Consider the following 19,098-nt stretch of genomic DNA (forward strand, 5'->3'; position numbering starts at 1 on the left):
TCCTGGCTGTCCTGATAATGCTGTTGGTACAGAGACCCTCCCTGTGGCCAAAATGCACTGCTTTCAAAATTATCTTCAATTCAGACTTTCTGCTATAATTAGTCTTCCCCCCCATAGTGTTTGCATTTGTTTAGATGAGTGAAAATAAAGAAATGGGAGCAATGCCAGATAAAAAGGTCTAGGGTGAAGTGGTCATCAAGCATTCACCAAAGGAACCTGTCAGGCGGGGTGGTGGTAGGGGTACCCGAGGACCAGCTGGACCCCATCCAGAGAGCCAGGAAGGAGGCTTCATGAGCAGGGAACTGGAAAGTGAGGAACCAGGACGGCTCAGCCTGGGCCCCCCGACCCTGCTGGCAGCCTCTGTCCATTCCCACATAGAGTTCCTCGAGCTAGCTGCTCTTCCTCTGTGAGTTGTGAACTACACACCCTGCCCGTCCATTCCTATCCCACATCCACGTACAGACTGTGGAGTTAACATCAAGAGGTCCTCAAATCCACATCTATTTTTTCTTTTTCTTTTTTTTCTTTTTAAAGATTGGCACCTGAGCTAACATCTGTTGCCAATCTTTTTTTTCCTTCTTCTCCCCACAGCCCCCAGTAACTAGTTGTACATTCTAGTTGTAGGTCCTTCTGGTTCTGCTTTGTGGGATGCCACCTCAGCATGGCCTGATGAGCCATGCTAGGTCCGTACCCAGGATCTGAACTGGTGAAACCCAGGTCCGCCAAAGCACACAACACCAACTTAACCACTCAGCCATGGGGCCAGCCCCCCAATATCTGTTTTTTTCAATAAAAGCCACAAAAAATATTATTATTGTCATGAGAGGGATGGGGTAGGGGACACCCAGTATCTTTGACATTAAAGGGGGTAGAGGTTGGAAAACTCAGATGAGGTGCTTTCACCTTGCTGAGCCTGGTCTGAAGCAGGAATGGCTAGCCAGAGGACACAGCAGGTGCCTGCTCTGTCCTCAAGCCTCACTGGCCAGTGAGGGAACTCAGGCCACCTGCCATTCCTTCATTCCTTCCACAAATACTTACTCAGCTTATCACACTATGAGCCCGGTATGGGGCCTGCCCAGCCTGGGGGGCTGCTGAAAGGGCAGGGATAGGCAGCTAGCACCAGGAGATGTCAGGATAAGAGCCGGGCCCATCAAGAAAGGAGAGGCAGAGAGGAGAGGGAGAAAGAGGCAGTAAGCAGGGAAGCCAGAGATGCAAGAGTCAAGCTGCCTCCTGTAGACCTCATGGACTAGGCCCCGCAGGACACCTGACGTACACGCTGCTCTGGATGCCTCCCCCAGGCTCAAAATACTCCCACAGGCAGACACTCCCAAATCTACATCTCTAACCTTGACACCTCGTCCTTGCCCCATAGACGAATCCATCAAAGTGAGCTCAGCATCATTGCCCAAACCTGCTTCCTTCTGGGCACCCAACATCCCTGAAAGGCGCCATCCTCCAGTTACCTAAATCCTTGACTCATGCTACTCCCCACCGCCGCAACCAATCAGTCCCCAAGGCCCTGAGAACCTCACCAATGTACTGTTTACTTTCTCCATTCCTGCTGCACATGCCAGCGCAGACCACCATTGTCTTTTTCCTGCATGCTACCAACAGCCTAACTAACCCTGCCCCAGCCTTGCCCTTACACACCTGGCCCACTCCCGCATCCACACCACCAACAGAGCCATCTGGGGCCCAGATCTGATCCTGCTCCACTCCTGCTGACTCTCCTTCTTTAGTTCCCTCTGACATCCTCAGCTGGGCTTCCTGCTTCCCGTTCCAGCCTCACCCATGCTGCTCAGCCGAGCCCCTCTGCTTCCTCACCCCTCTGCTTCCTCACCCCTCTGCTTCCTCACCCTTCATCCCTGCATGTCTGCTCCACCTGGAATTCCTTCCCATGCTTTATGTACCAGGGGGAATTCTGGTTGTCTTTCAAGCTCCAGTTCAAAGGTCACTTCCTCTGTGAAGCCTTGCCCGGTTTCTCCCCTACAGAGCTGGTCAGTCCCTCCTCTGTGGTCCCTTGTCCCTTCTTTCACGCTGCTGCCCCAGCACTTACCACACAAGACTACGTCTGTCTGTTTACACATCTGCCTCCCCCAGTTGACTCTGAGCTCCACCAGGCATGTGTCTTACACATCTCTGTATCCCCAGCATACAGCAGACACCCAGTGTTTGCTAAATGAATGAGTGAGGGAGACAGAGAGAGAGAGATGATGGCACTCCCAGAGGGAGGAGGGAAGAACAGAAGCAAGGCAGTGGAAATAAAGGGGCACAGAGAACACCTGATGCCCAGCAGGAAGGGGAGGGCCTGGGAACAGGAGCTGATGGGAGTCATCCACAGATGGCCCTGCCCTCCAGGAGCCCTAGCTGGAAGGGGGCTGGTAGGCAGACAACCCTGGCCCAGCACCACAAGGTACTCAATTCGTGTGGTTGACTGACCAAAGGGGTGGCTCAGGTGGGAGGGAGAGACATATAGAAGAGGATACAGTGGCCCAGACTGGATGGTTGGGGTATTTGGAGGAAAGCACAGGCTGGGCCCCTGCTGCCTCCACTGAAGTGTTCATTCGGCCACACTCCCCCTGAGCTGCCACATGCCCAAGCAACACTCCTCCAGCTTACCCAGCCCCTTTCCCCACACCAGACCCTTCTTAACCCCAGGGCCAACCTCCCTCCAGGGCTCCTCCAAGCCTCTGGCAGTAGGAGTGCCGTGGCTGATGATGCAACAGAAAGCTTGGCCAAGCCTAGCAGCCTGAGCCAGCTGGGCCTTCATGGTCACAGGTGGGTCCCCATGGATGTCTCCTCCCCCAGGGAGGCACCCACTCTCTCCCAAGTTGACTCCTCATGGACATCTGAGATACTAGAGCATTCTGTGGGTCCTGCCAGCTCTTTTCAAGGCCAGGACCAGGGAAGCTCCACCCTCTCCTACAGTCAGCCAGGACACTGGGCCGCAGCACAGTGAGCTGTGTCTTAGCACCAGGCCCGAGAGTACAAACCCAGAAACCATGGGAGTAGCCATCTAGAGTCAAAGCTGAATGGACATCTGTCCTGGAAGGAACATCAGCCACTGGGGCTCAGCGGCCTGGACTTGGTGCTGCTCCAAATTCCCCCAGCTTCCCCCTGCCTCACCTCACCCCACCTCTCACTCAGCACACAGCTCACCATCTACTTCAGAGAAGAGACCCACTTGTTAACACTAATGTGTAGCCTGCTGGGTACACATTAGAAACACCTGCAGAGCTTTTTAAATAACCAAATGATGCCCAAGTCCCGTCTCAGACCAATTAAATCAGAATCTCTGGGGGTAACTACATATTTTAAATGTTATTGAAGTATAATTTACACATAGAAAAGTGCATGTAAAATAAATGTACAATTCAATGCATTTCACAAACAGAACATCCCTGGAAACCACCCCTCAGAAGCTCCTCCTGCTCGTCCCAGTCTCACTGCCCCCTCCCACCCCACCCTCAAGGACAACCATCACCCTGATTTCCAAAAGCACAGACTGCCGTTGCCTCACTGGGGACTTTCTATGAATGGCATCACACCGTACATGCTCTTTTATGTGTTTTACTCAGCAATGCATTTGTGAGATTCATCCAGTGTTGCACGTAGTGTAAACTGTGCATTTTCACTAGTATTTGGAATTCCATTATATGAACATAATACACTTGATTCATTCATTTTACTATTGATGGGCATCTAGGCAGTTTCCAGCTTTTGCTTGTTATGAAAGTGCTGCTATGAACATTCCAGTGCCTGTCTTGTGGACACAAGTATTCATTTCTATGGGTAAACACTTAGGATTGGAATTGTTGGGCCATAAGGTAGGCGTATGTTCAGCTTCAGGCTTTTAAAGGCTCTCAGGTGACTTGAAACCCACAGCCAGCATTAAGAATTCACTGGGTGAACCCTGCCCGCACCCATCCTCTCTTTGTGGCTCAGAGATAGAAGCATACCTCTTGGTCTCCAAGGCCAATCCTCCCTCCTGGGCTCTGAGTCTAGGGCCCTGACCCTCCTGTGCCTTCACCCGGCCCCTGTGGATTTCCAGGAACATCCTTGGCAAGACGAGGAATCACATTGTTAATAGAGATTTCCTTCATCTGTTAGGGACACAGAGCACATTCACTAGGTCGTTCCAAGGAAGTAAGAAGGCCAGCTTTTCCATGTGGCAGAGGCTGGCTCTGAACCACACCATGTCCTTCCCAAGAGCCTCCCTAGTTTCTCTTGGGAACACAGTCCCAACACACAGCCCAGAAGCTGACTGACAAGACCTCTCTCAAAGGGAAACTGGAATAATGTGGATAGTCAGGCTCATCATCAATATGCTGAAACTTGAAGATAAAAGGTTATCTTCTTTTGCAAAAAATAATTCTAGTGTTTCTTACACAGAAGCTGCACCTCACTTTTTATTTTCTAAGCTAATATTCCATAGCTAGGACAACTGCTTTGCCCTTTCTATTGGCTAGAAAGGGGAGAAAAATCTCATGATTGAATTCCAAACTGAGTGTAAGGGAGTGGGGCTCCTTGAGTTGGGGGGGGGGGGTCACATGCTGGGCTCCAATCCAGCTGTCTCACTCAGCCACCCTGGAAAAGGACTCAGGGAGGGGCAGGCGCTCAGTATAGTCACAAACCCTACTTCCCAGGAGCTGCTCTGAAAACACCTGGGCCAGGAATGTGCTTAGTGTCCCTTTACCACCTGCCGCACCTTTGAAATGAAGAGGGATCTGAAGGGCCAGAGGCCCTGCTGCCCAAGACGTCACAGTTTGTACCAAATGATCTTGGCCACAACTGACAGAGCCACAGGTATGCTCCAGACCCAAGCAAAGCCATCCGTGAGCCACCAGCAGCGTCTTCGGAGTGAAAAGATGAGCTGGCCCATCAGATTCCCTTTCTAATGAATCCTAACTAGGAAATACGAGACATGGAGGTGTGCAGCCCAATGCAGTGAACAGGAAGGACACAGCTGCAGGTATGCTGGAGCAGAATCTGTGTGTGCACCAGGTACTGGGGCTAGAGCGAAGGCAGAGGGCACAGGGTGCAGAGAGAAGCAGGGGCCATGGGTCAAGCTGGTCTGGGACAGCAGAGAGAGTTTGCTCCCTTTGGCTGCCCATTAACTTCCCATTCTGCTCCCAGTGCCCCAGCACCTGCAGCAAGACAAGAACCGCGTCCCCCCACCCCGCCCCAACCCCAAGCCCGACCCATACCTGGTTTGCCCAAACACTGCAAACCAGGGAACACATGTGATGTCATCTAGGCCATTAGTGTGGGGCAGGTGACACTACTTACATTTCATGGGTGGAGAAGGGAGGCTCAGCTGGGTTCAGTGACTTGCCCACACAGTCATTGGCAGGGCCAGGAATCCATGGAGGTCTGCCTGACACACAAGCCTGGGTCATATCATACCCTCAATGAGCCTTCAGGACCAGGAAAGGAAGAGGACTCTGTTCAAACCAAGTCAAGCCCTATTAGCTGAGGGAGCCCCTGGGGAGGAGGAAGTTAAACAAATCTGGCTCATGATCTCCTCTGATCCTTCCTCAGTTCAGCTCAAGTTCTGCAAGGGAGATGGCATCATCCCCATTATACAGATGAGGAAACTGAGGCCCAGGGATGTAAATCACCTTGCTCCTGACCACTGAACTGCAAAGTAGCGGAGCTCGAATTCAAACTCCAGTCTGGCTGAAAATGTGCACTCTTTCTATTGTGGCACACTGCCTGGAGGGCTTGAGGGCCCTGGAATTCTGCCCTCTCATGTAGCTTTCCCTGGTGGCAGGGCCAGGCCCCAGCTCTCTCCAAAGGCCCACTTAGTAGATGAGAACTGGAGAAGGGAAAGAGAAGTCTCTCAGGCTGAGATGACCATGCAAGGACACTTCTGGGTTCCCTAGCTCAGAGCCCCACCCCACAAGCCTTTATCTCCTCTACTCAAAGAACCAAACAAACTGGGAGAGCTAGTTGCTCAGGAGGAGATGTGGGCTGGCCCAGCCCTCTGGGGGTGGCTGGATCCGGCCTGAACAAGGACCCCTTTGAGCTTTGGTGCTAACAAGAACTCCCACCTACAGGGATCTCAGAAACCCCTGGGTCCTCCCATCCAGTGGGAGCAGGAAGGGCCAAGAGCAAGGCTGGCCCCATCTCCCACTCTCAGCAGTCAAGACACTCCCCACTGCCCAGGTGGCTCAGTGGAGCCCAGAACTAGTCAGCCAAGCACTTAGCTGCTTGGTTGACTGGACCAGCCCTCGTTAAAAGTCCCGAGTCCTCGTTTTCCCTGTTTCCTGACCTTCCATCCAGGCCTGGGCTCTCTCAGCACATCAGAAAGGCCCAGCTCCGCATGGGCATGGAAAGGAGCAAATGCTCAGGCTCACTCCTCTCCTGCACTGGGGAGGCGTGCTAACGAGCTGCCTGTCCCAGCTCTGCCGGGACACTGCTTAGCTAACCTGCTCCTGCCCAAGATGGCGCCCCCCTTGTTCTCATCCCCCAGTCCCTGTCCTCCCTGAAGCCTGGCCAACCTGCGCCTCCAGGGTAAGCAGACCCCTCCCTCCCTGTGTCCACACACAGTCTGCTCAGATATCTTCTGTTGCTGCACTGCCTGTTTATGTGGCTGTCTCCCCACTAGACTGACTTATTCCTCTCTTACTCCAGTGCCTTGAACAGGTTTAAGCATACAGCAAGTGCTCAATAACTATATATATATATATTTTTTTTTATTTTTTTTTTTTTTTTTTTTCCCTGAGCTAACTGCTGCCAATCCTCCTCTTTTTGCTAAGGAAGACTAGTCCTGAGCTAATATCCATGCCCATCTTCCTCTGCTTTATATGTGAGACGCCTACCACAGCATGGCTTGCCAAGCGATGCCATGTCCGCACCCAGGATCCAAACTGGCAAACCCCGGGCCACCGAAGCAGAATGTGCGCGCTTAATGGCTGTACCACTGGCCGGCCCCTCAATAACTATACATTGAATAAACAAATGCTCCCAGCTGAAAAGCTCCTCTGTGTAGGTTGCTCAGCAGCACTGGGGCCTTGGGACACAGACACAAGACCTGGAGTGGGAGCAACTCATTCAAGTTTGCTTCTGGCCCCCCTGACCCTCTGAGTAGCCCCCAGTCACCTCTCACTGAGTTTGCTCCTCTATGAAATGGGGGAAATCCCCTCCTTGCCCTGAAGACCTGTGAGGCTCTGAGAGGTCACAGCCCAGCCCTGGGGAGGGGGCCGGCCCTCACAGCCTTGCCCACTGAGCCTCACTCCCCCTGCCAGCACCATTGAGAGCTGAGTTGGGCCCACATCCCATCATGTCCTTTGCAGGATGACTAGAGGTGTAGTTCCCGAAGGGAAGAAGGGATGGCGGTTCTACCGGGCCCCAAACTGCACCCACAAAACTTCATACATGTCCTGCATGACTGAATCTTTCCCGGGACTACAGCCAGAGAGGGCTGCAAGCAGGGCCCTCTTACACCTGGGCCACACCCAGTGGCTACCTCCCACCCCTCTTGGGCACAGAGGTACTCCCACAGCTCAGGCCCAGCCACGCTCAGGATCCCACCCTCTCTTTTCCTCCCTCCATGAGGAGTTTGAGGCCTGCAATTGCTGCCCCCTCCCTGGCCAGAGCTCAAAGGTCTGCAGAGTGAGAACAGTCACTAGAGAGACAGACGGGACAAACAGCTGAAACCAGGAAGTTTTGCTCCGGGGCATATCCAGGATTTCCTATGAGGCCCAGACCACACCATAGAGCAGCGGCTGGTTCTGCAGAGTGGCCTGCCTGATGCTAGCCTCATCCCGTAGTGCCCACTGCTATAGCAGCATCTGTTTGAGCTGGCAGCCCTGGACCTGGTCACAGACCACTTTTTCTTGGCAGGCCACTTGGGGCCTGGCTGTTTCCAGACAAGAAGCTGGTCATTCAGGTCTAAAAACAGACTTGCATTCATTAAGAAACAGAGCACCCCTGTGCTCTTGGTGGCCACCCTCTGCCAGGCCTGCTGATGGGAGGGCCCACAGACAGCTTCAGCCGCTCAGACGCCGCCACTCCAGGCTGCCAGTGGGTGTGGCTACACTTGGGACAAGTCAGCTCTGTCCATCTGTGGATACTATCCAACACACTTCACTCCAGCCACCCTGCGACACCCACCTCAGAATCACTCTGGCTTTGTGGACCCACAAGGCTCTTCTCAGGGCACAGGCAGGTTTCAGAGGCTCAGGGTCCTTAAAGAGCCTGGGCATGGGGGCAGGAAGACAGGAAGGCAGGCTTGGAAGTACCTCTCACTGCAGAGGGGCTTCCGGGAAGCCACTCTCTCTTTGTGGACCTCAGCTACTCCTCTGCAAAGGGGCAAGACAGTCTCAGCCCTGAGGGAAAACAAATGTTGTCTGAGGGAAAAACAAAGCAGAGCCAGGATCTGGGTGAACAGCAGTTGGCCACTGGCCCTCTGTGGTCAGAGGGACCCTATCCCAGCAGAGGCTGGCAGGAGCACAGTCCTCAAAGGGCTGCCGGCCTCTCTGCCTCCTTCCTACAAACACCAACTGAATGCCTGCTATTCGCTCCACTGCGTTTAATGCTGTGTATACCAAGAGGGATGAGGCAAGCTACTATCCCCAAAATGCCTGTTGGGAGAGGCAGACATGAAACAAATATTTATAAAAATTAACACATCATTATAACTGTGTAATATATGCTATGAAGTAAAAGCACAGCGTCCTAGAAGGACCTCTATCAGGGAGAGTGGGGAAGACTTCCTTGAAGAAGCAGCAGCATTTGAGCTGATAGCCAATGGATGCTAATCATATCGGGGCGGGGGCGGGGGGTGGCAGTTGGAGGCAGTTAGAGAGGGGTCATTGTAGAGGGGTTATCATGTGCAAAGGCTCTGAGGCCAGAAGTATGTGGTGTATATGAGGGACATAAACAGAGCCTTTATGTCTGGATGGTAGAGGTGAGTAGTGAAGTGGTGAGCAATGAGGCTGGAGAGGGTGGCAGGGCTAGATCATGGAGGGCCCTGTGAACCCCAGTAAGGGTTTTTGGTCTTTATCTTAAAAGCAATGCGGAGCCAATGAAGGGATTTAAACAGGGAAATGCACTATCAACTTTGTGTGTTAAAGAAATCACTCTGATACATAGATTTGCTTCAAAGGAATCCAGTGGAGGGGGACTGGGGGAATAGAGGGTGAGTCCTGATGAAATAGGGACAGTCTTATGTTGAGGCTTATTGTAGCCGGGTGATGGATACATGGGGGTCCGCCCTACAACTCTCTCCTCTTTTGTATATGTAAATATCTCCTCATTTTCCACGGAGACAGATCAGTTAGAAGACTGTGTTCCAACAGAGAGATGACATCTCAGACTTGGTGGCACTGGTGATGAAGGGCCAGGGGTCGATTTAGGGTATATATTTCTAAAGAGAGCCTCACCTGGTGATCAACTGGACATGGGGCATAAAGGAGAAAGTGTCAAATATAACTCAGATTTCTGGCTTAAGCAAGTAAGATACTGCTGTTTTGCGAGGCAAAATAGAGAAAAATGTATTAGAAAAAGAGCATATTTGGAGGAAACATTTATGAATTCAGTCTTGAACATGTGTGAGAAACATTTAAGTAGAGCTGTCAAGCTATATATGAGTAAGGAGCTCAGAAGAAAGGTCCAGGCAAGAGGGATAAATTTCTGAGTTATTGGTCCATGAATGGGTAGAGGAGCTAGGAAGATCCTCCAGGGAAAGTGGGTCCGTAAAGAAGAGAAGCTATCAACAAGAGTGCCAAGACCAATTCAACAGGGGAAAGAATAGTTTTTTCAACAAATGGCACTGGGACAGCTGATATCCACATCATAAGAATTAATTTGGACCCCTATCTCACACCATATACAAAAATTAACTAAAAAATGTCAGATCTAAAACTATAAAACTCTTAGAAGAAAACATAGATGTATATCTTTGTGACCTTGGATTAGGCAATGGTCTCATAAGATGAGACCAAAAGCACAAGAAACAGAAAAAAAATAAATTGAACTTCATCAAAATTAGAAACTTTTGTGCCGCCAATGATAACATCAAGAAAGTGAAAAGACAACCCACAGAATGGGAGAAAATATTTGCAAATCATATATCTGATAAGGAACTAGTATTCAGAATATATGAAGAACTCTCACAACTTTGAATATATTATACTAAGTGAAATAAGCCAGTCACAATAAGACAAATACTATATTTTTCCACTTATATGACACATCTAGAGCAGTCAAATTCAAAGAAACAAAAGTAGGGTGGTGACTGCCAGGAGCTGGAGGGAGGGGGAAATGGAGAGTCATTTAATGGGTACATGGTTTCAGTTGTACAAGATGAAAAAGTTCTGGAGATTGGCTGCACAACGATACGAATACACAACACTACTGAACTGTAAAAATTAACTAGGAAATGATTAAAATGTTAAATTTTATGTGGGTTTTTTCCACCATAATTAAAAAATTTTTTTAAATTGTTACAACCAAACATTAAAAAGACAAACAATCCAATTAAAAAAAGGCAAATGTGGGCCGGCCGACGGCATTGGGTTAAGTTTGTGCACTCTGCTTCAACAGCCCAGGGTTTGCTGGTTCGGATCCCGGGTGTGGACCTGGCACTGCTTATCAGGCCATGCTGTGGCAGGCATCCGACATGTAAAGTAGAGGAAGATGGGCACAGATGTTAGCTCAGGGCCAGTCTTCCTCAGCAAAAAGAGGAGGATTGGCAACAGATGTTAGTTCAGAGCAAATCTTCAGCACAAAAAAAAAAAAAGGCAAATGTTTGAATAAACATTTTTCCAAGAAAGATATCAAATGACCAATAAGTACATAAAAAGATGCTCACATCATTAGTTATCAGGGAAATGCAAACCAAAACCACAATAAGTTACCACTTCACACCCACTAGGAGACTATAATCAATAACAAGTGTTGGTGAGGATGTGGCGAAGTTGGAACCCTCATACATTGCTGGTGGGAATGTAAAATGGTGCCATTGCTCTGCAAAACTGTTTAGTGGTTCCTCAAATGGTTAAACATAGAGTTACTATATGATCTAGCAATTCTACTCCTAGGTATATACCCAAGAGAACTGAAAACATATGTCCACACAAAATCTTGTACAAGAATACTCATAGCAGCATTATTCATAATAGCCAAAAAGTGAAAACAACCCAAATACTCATCAACTGATGAATAAACAAAATGGGATATATCCATACAGTGGAATATAATTCAGCCATAGAAAGGAATGAAGTACTGATACATACTACAACATGAATAAATCTTAAAAACATTACGCTAAGTGGAAGAAGCCAGTCACAGAAGACCACATATTGTATGATTCTATGTAGAGGAAATGTCCAGAATGGGCAAATTCATAGAGACAGAAAGTAGATTAGTAGTTGCCAGGGGCTGCCAGGAGGGGGAAATGGGAAGTGACTAATGCAGATAAGGTTTCTTTTTGGGGTGATGAAACTGTTCTGGGTTATGGTTGCACAACTTTGGGAATACACTAAAAGCCACTGAATCGCACATTTTAAAAGGGTGAACTTAATGGTGTATGAATTATATCTTGAAGGAAAGAAGTCTGGGACTTGAAGAACCACAACATTAAACGAGTGTGTGGAGGAGGGAGAGGAGTTCCCCCAAGGAGATGAGGAGAGAGTGCCTCAAGAGGGAGAATACCAGGTGTAGAGGCTGTTGTGGAAGCCAAAGGAGTTTTCAAAAAGGAGGAATGGGAAAGCAGTGAAGTTGCTGAGAGCCGGAGTGGAAGGAAGACTGAGGAGAGGCAGTCTGGACTTGAGCACCACGGAGAGGATCGGTAACTTTAGCCGCGACAACTTTGGTGCGCTCGTGGGAATCTGAATCCAGACTCGGGTGCTAACGGCCTTCTCCTACCTCTCTCCCAGCCTGGAGACTTCATCCCAGGGATGGACAGTGGGGACAGGCCTCTGAGCAGAAGCGAGGATGCTGTTGAGCACAGCCGGAAACCCAGGTCACTGGCCAGCTCAGCGCCACACCAAACTCGGATCCTGCCTCCCTCGCAGTGAAAGACCGCGGAGGATGGGAAGGAGAAGGGACTGTACATTCCTCTCCTGGTGCCCTGAGGAGGCTGTTTGCCGTCGGGGAGAGGCAGGGGTGCTGTCCTTGCTCGCAGCCTCACCCTTGCCCAGCCATCCTCACCTGCCTCTCCTTTACCCTTGGTGCGTGTCTGCCGCAGCCCGCAAATCCCAAGTCCATTTTCTGCGCCTGCCTCCAGGAAGGGCTGGGAAGCCCGGGGTCACCAGCCACACCCAGAATTCCAGCACGGCACTCATCGCCAGCTCCCGGAGGCGGCGGACCGGCGCCAGAGAGCCCGCCTGCCTGGCCCCGGCCCACCCTTTGGTGGGGGCTGGTGGGTCCTGAGACGTCAGAGCAAAAGCTTGCGCAGACAGGGAGCGCTGTTGGGAGAGACGCCGCGCCCGCACATCCCGGCCTCCCTGAAAAGGGAGCCGTCCCCCAAACAAGCCCGCTTGGATTGGTGCCCAGCACCAAACCCGGTAGCTGGCCTGGATGTGGGACTCCCCAAGCAGAGTCAGGCTCTGAGCCCTGCCACAGGCTCCAGCCAATTCTGCTCCCCCAAGCTGTGGTTCGGCTAAGGGTTCAGATTCCTAAGCAATGACCTAGTCTTAAGGAGCTTGCTGGGGCCTGGGACCTCCTCCTCCAGGGAGAACTCCAGATTGTCTAACTGGTGGAAAACCCCTAGGAATGCTGGCTCTCACTACTATTATTCAACATTATTCTAGGGGTTCTAGCCACTGCACAAAGGCAAGAAAGAGAAATAAAAGGTTTATACATTAAAAAGAGATGATTATTATTTGAAAGATAGGAAGATTACCTAGGGGACACACACAATCAACTGAAAAACCATAAGAAAGTGGCCCAGATATTCTTATATTTGGGCACTGGGCTAGACAGAGCTGTGACGGGGATAGACACGATGAACTCTTATGGACTTAATTATTAGTCTAGTGGTTAGAAGAGCAACATAAAAGTCAATAGTTTCCCTGTAGGCCTGCAATAAAGTTATAAAATATATTCAGGAAAATGATTTCATTCAGATGGCAACAACACATATAAGATATCCAACAATAAACTTTTAAAACATAGAAAATCTAGAAGAAAACTACAAGCATTTTTAAAATGACTTAAAAGAAGACTTGAATAAATGGAGAGACAAACTCTGTTCTTGAATGGGAAGATTCAAAGTTTCAAAGAGGCAAGTTTATCCCAAATTTAATGCAAGGGCTTTGCCCTACCAGATGTCAGAACTACAAAGCAAGAGCAATTAAAATAGCACGGTATTTACTGGCTTAGGAAAGATTAATGGATCAATAGAAACACAAGAGGCAGTCCAGAACATAATCGATGGGCATCTGAGAGTTTAGTATGTAATAAACAGTTTCAAATAAGAGAAGAATGGATTGTCCAATAAATGGTATTGGGGTGACGGGGTACCTCACACCATTCACAAAAATAAATTCCTGGCAGACTAAACATCTGAATATTTTCTAAATCAATAAAGAACTAAAGTAAAATAAAGGAGAATATTAAACTATCAGGAAAGGTTCTTCTAAGCAAGATATAAAACCCAGAACACATAAAAGATTTAATTGCATAAAAATTAAAAATCTTTGTACATCAAAATTTAAACTGACAAAGGATTGGTATTTTTAACATGTAATAAGCTCATCCAAGTCAATAAGAAAAGGGTAAAGGGGCTGGCCCAGTAGCGTAATGGTCAAGTTCACACCCTTCACTTTGGCAGCCTGGGGTTCGCAGGTTGGGATCCTGGGCACGGACCTACACACCACTCATCAAGCCATGCTGTGCAGCATCCCACAGAGAAGAACTGGAATGACTTACAGCTAGGATATACAACATATACTGGGGCTTTGGGGAGGAAAAAAGAAGGAAAAAAAGGAAGATTGACAACAGATGTTAGCTCAGGGCCAATCCTCAAAAACAAAACGACCACTACAATCAAGATATACATTTCCAGCACCTTCCAATAAAAAAAAAAAAGAAAAAAAGAAATGCAAATCCTTTGATCTAACAACTCCATTTCACAGAACTTGGTATAAGGAAATAAATGGACAAATAGGCAAAATTTATATTCATACGGTTAACAATTATGGGGGGAAAGTGGAAACATGAAAACAGTATTTTTTTCAAAATAGTATTTTATCAATAGATTGCTATTTAATTAACTAAAAGAACGGAGTATAGGGCTGGCCCAGGGTCGCAGCGGTTAAGTGCACACGTTCCGCTTCGGCGGCCCAGGGTTCACTGGCCCGGATCCCAGGTGGGGACATGGCACCACTTGGCAAGCCGTGCTGTGGTAGGCATCCCACATATAAAGTAGAGGAAGATGGCACGGATGTGAGCTCAGGGCCAGTCTTCCTCAGCAAAAAGAGGAGGATTGGCAGATGTTAGCTCAGGGCTAATCTTCCTCAAAAAAAAAAAAAAAAAAAAAGGCCAGAGTATAGTGTTAAAATGGAAAAGTCCAAAATGTGTTGTTTACTGAAAAGTAGGTACAGATTAGTAAGATATAATCCATTTTTAAAATTAAAAAATCTATACTTAAGGATATATATCAAACAATAGTGATTGTATCTTGGGGAGAAATATGGGAGGATTTTCACTCTATAATTTGTGTTTTGTTTGAACTTATTATAACAGGCATGTAATACTTTTAAAATCAGCAAAAACAATAAAGATACTTAAAAACAAAAGGCAGAAATGATATTTTTTCTTATTAAATTTCAAAGGCTTAAAAGTTGAATAGTATCTACTGTTGATCAACATAGTGAACAGCCAGTCTCACATACTACTGTGTGGTAGTGCAGTGTGAAAAAGATATATACATTTTATGTGTAGATAATTGTCAGACTCATAAATTCCACTTCTAACAATTTATTCTTAGGAAATAATTGGACACAAATTTAAATGTATAAGAATGTTCACTGAAGTGTAGTTAGAAGAGAAAAAACAATAGGGCATAAACAAATTATGGTTTATTCATAGAATGGAAGGCTATGTAACTATTAAAATGATATCAAATTATTTATTAAAACTTATTTATTAAAAATAAGTCTCTATCGGGGCTGGCCCATGGCCTAGTGGTTAAGTTCAGTGCATTCCGCTTCGGTGACCTGCGTTCAGTTCTCGGACATGAACTTACACCACTCATCAGTAGCCATCCTGTGGTGGCAACCCATATACAAAACAGGAAGATCGGCACAGATGTTGGCTCAGGGAGAATCTTCCTCAGGGAAAAAGAAAAAGGCTATATGAACATGGAAGGATAGCATTATACAACTTGGAAAAAGCATTATATAGAACAGCATGCATGATAAAATATATGTCGGGAGGATGATCAACAAAATTCTAACAACATTTTTCTCCATCAGTTGGGATTTTAGGTATTTTTTATTTTCTTCTTTATACTTTTCTGTATACTTTGCCTAAATTTTATTGTCACAATAAACTAACTGTTTTCATTAGGTGAAAAGAATAAAAAGGAGAAAGGAGAAGGATACGACAAGAAAAAAGATTTGTTCAAGGGCACAATATGTTAACTAATAGATACCTCTGAAATTCCAAAATCCTAAAACCTCATTCTTCTTGCAGGGAAACCCTCAGAATCCAACAGAAAAAGAAACTTTGATTTTAAAAATGAACTTTGCCAAATCCCCACATGATAAAACTACACAAAACTAAAAACACACACATAAGTGAGTGCATTTAAAACTGGTGAAATCTAAATAACGTTGATGGATTATATCAATGTCAATTTTCTGCTTGTGCTGTTGTGTTTTTGTTATGCAGGATGTTACCACTGGGAGAAATTGGGTGAAAGACACACAACATCTCTATATTATGTCATATAATTGCATTGCATGTGAATCTACAATTATCTCAAAATAAAAGTTTATTTATTTATTTTTGAAGAAGATGAGCCCTGAGCTAACATCTGCTCCCAATTCCTGCTCCTTTTGCTGAGGAAGCCTGGCCCTGAGTTAACATCCATGCCCATCTTCCTCTACATTATACGTGGGACGCCTACCACAGCATGGCGTGCCAAGCGGTGCCATGTCTGCACCCGGGATCCAAACAAGCAAACCCCAGCTGCCAAAGCAGAATGTGCGCACTTAACTGCTGCACCTCCGGGCCGGCCCCAAAAGTTTATTTTTATTTTTTTAAAGATTTTATTTTTCCTTTTTCTCCACAAGGCCACCAGTACATAGTTGTATATTCTAGTTGTAGGTCCTTCTAGTTGTGGCCTGTGGGATGCTGCTTCAGCATGGCCTGATGAGCGGTGCCACGTCCACGCCCAGGATCCGAACCAACGAAACCCTGGGCCACCGAAGCAGAGCGCGAACTTAACCACTTGGCCACAGGGCCGGCCCCAAAAGTTTACATTTAAAAAATGAACTTTGGGGGCCAGCTGTGTGGCCCAGTGGTTGGGTTCTTGAAAAGAAAACAGACCAAGCTTTTCTTAGAGCTGGAGCTGGATCACCAGAGAGGCATGGTCTCAGATTCTCCAAGCTGGAGGCAATGCAGGGAAACTAACTTTTGGTGAGCACCTCCTGTACCAGGCCATTTCACAACCTGAGGATCTCTGAAGTGGGTCAGACGTGACTCTGTTTTATAGATGAAGAAAGGGAGCCTCAGAGCTAGTAGTAACTCAGGCGTAACTTGTGGAGCAAGGATTTGAATCCAGGTCTTTGTGAAAGCTCAGCTCTTCCTATTATATGATAGTGACTACGTATCTGAGAAAGACTTAAAAGAAAAAAACACTTATTCAGTGTTATCCATATCAAAGAACTTGGTGTAAGGAAACTATTTGAGTGGGTGAAAAAAAAGTGGAGTTGCACTTAGGCACAAAGAATTTCAAAATGTGTGCCTACATGTGAATATCATCCATCAGATATGTCACTGAAGCCCTGATTATTAGAGTTTTTTCCACACCTGAATGGACCTTGTCCTATGTAGCGATCCTTCACCAAGGAACGAAACTGTCATTACGTTCCTTCCTTGATAAAGCTAGATCTCCGTTGTTAGTGTGACCAGTGCAGAGTCTGGGCCATGAGCATTACTGCTCTCTCTTCTCCTGGGTCTGATATTGCAAGACCCATTAGCTTTCCCACTCGCTGCTTTTACATGGGGCCAATTGGTTATTTCCAGTCCTCTCAAGTCTTCCTCCATCATTACAAACCCTGGTTGACAGTCTAATGAATTCTGGAGGCCAGGCAAGGGGTGCAGGGCGGGTCTGTGAACTCTTGGAATTTGAGGCAAATTGTTGTGTCTGAACAAAGGAACATGTTTCTGGAAAGAGAGCATTTCACTTTTATTAGATTTTTTTTTATTATTAATGTTATGATAGATTACAACCTTGTGAGATTTCAGTTGTACATTATTGTTAGTCATGTTGTGGGTACACCACTTCCCCCTTTATGCCCTCCCCCCACCCCCCCTTTTCCCTGGTAACCACCGATCAGATCTCCTTGTCAATATGTTAACTTCCACCTATGAGTGGAGTCATATAGAGTTCGTCTTTCTCTGACTGGCTTATTTCGCTTAACATAATACCCTCGAGGTCCATCCACGTTGCTGCGAATGGGCCAATTTTGTCTTTTTTTATGGCCGAGTAGTATTCCATTGTGTATATATACCATATCTTCTTTATCCAGTCATCAGTATCTGGGCATGTAGGTTGGTTCCACGTCTTGGCTATTGTAAATAATGCTGCGATGAACAGAGGGGTGCAAGGGACTCTTGGGATTTCTGATTTCAGGTTCTTAGGATAGATACCCAGTAATGGGATGGCTGGGTCATAGGGTATTTCTATTTTTAACTTTTTGAGAAATCTCCATACTGTTTTCCATAGTGGCTGTACCAGTCTGCATTCCCACCAACAGTGTATGAGGGTTCCTTTTTCTCCACAACCTCTCCAACATTTGTCGCTCTTGGTTTTGGATGTTTTTGCCAATCTAATGGGTGTAAGGTGATATCTTAGTGTAGTTTTGATTTGCATTTCCCTGATGATTAGCGATGCTGAACATCTTTTCATGTGTCTATTGGCCATATTCATATCTTCTTTTGAGAAATGTCTGTTCATGTCCTCTGCCCATATTTTGATCGGGTTGTTTGTATTTTTGTTGTTAAGCCGTGTGAGTTCTTTGTATATTATGGAGATTAACCCTTTGTCAGATAAGTGGCTTGTAAATATTTTTTCCCAATTAGTGAGCTGTTTTTTGTTTCAATCCTGTTTTCCCTTGCCTTAAAGAAGCTCTTTAGTCTGATGAAGTCCCATTTGTTTATTCTTTCTATTGTTTCCCTCAACTGAGGAGTTACAGTGTCCGAAAAGATTCTTTTGAAACTGATGTCAAAGAGTATACTGCCTATATTCTCTTCCAGAAGACGTATTGTTTCAGGCCTAATCTTTAGGTCTTTGACCCATTTTGAGTTTATTTTGGTGTGTGGTGAAAAAGAATGGTCAATTTTCATTCTTTTACATCTGGCTTTCCAGTTTTCCCAGCACCATTTGTTGAAGAGACTTTCTTTTCTCCATTGTAGGCCCTCTGCTCCTTTGTCGAAGATTAACTGTCCATAGATGTGTGGTTTTATCTCTGGGCTTTCAATTCTGTTCCATTGATCTGTGGACCTGTTTTTGTACCAGTACCATGCTGTTTTGATCACTGTAGCTTTGTAGTATGTTTTGAAATCGGGGATTGTGATTCCGCCGGCTTTGTTTTTCTTGCTCAGGATTGCTTGAGCAATTCGCGGTCTTTTGTTGCCCCATATGAATTTTAGGATTCTTTGTTCAATTTCTGTGAAGAATGTTCTTGGGATTCTGATTGGGATAGCATTGAATCTGTAGATTGCTTTAGGTAGTATGGACATTTTAACTATGTTTATTCTTCCAATCCATGTGCATGGAATGTCTTTCCATCTCTTTATGTCGTCATCAATTTCTTTCAAGAAAGTCTTGTAGTTTTCATTGTATAGATCCTTCACTTCCTTGGTTAAGTTTATCCCAAGGTATTTTATTCTTTTCGTTGCAATTGTGAATGGGAT

At 46.6% G+C, this 19,098-nt stretch overlaps 1 protein-coding gene across 6 annotated transcripts in view; it reads right to left on the bottom strand.

The window, feature by feature from the left end:
• The window catches only part of LOC124234302 (GRAM domain-containing protein 2A-like), a 37,408-nt gene that overhangs the window by 12,255 nt on the left and 6,055 nt on the right, over positions 1 to 19,098 (bottom strand). For 2 of the 6 annotated variants that reach the window (XM_046651634.1, XM_046651628.1), the window contains exon 1: positions 12,160 to 12,250. The exons of the other annotated variants lie outside the window; for them this stretch is intronic. The gene's annotated coding sequence lies outside the window, so the exon portion shown is untranslated. Of the gene's footprint in view, positions 1 to 12,159; positions 12,251 to 19,098 lie in introns of those variants that run through there. 6 annotated transcript variants of the gene reach the window in all.

Source organism: Equus quagga, chromosome 2, assembly GCF_021613505.1.
Source record: "Equus quagga isolate Etosha38 chromosome 2, UCLA_HA_Equagga_1.0, whole genome shotgun sequence".
Taxonomy (NCBI): domain Eukaryota; kingdom Metazoa; phylum Chordata; class Mammalia; order Perissodactyla; family Equidae; genus Equus; species Equus quagga.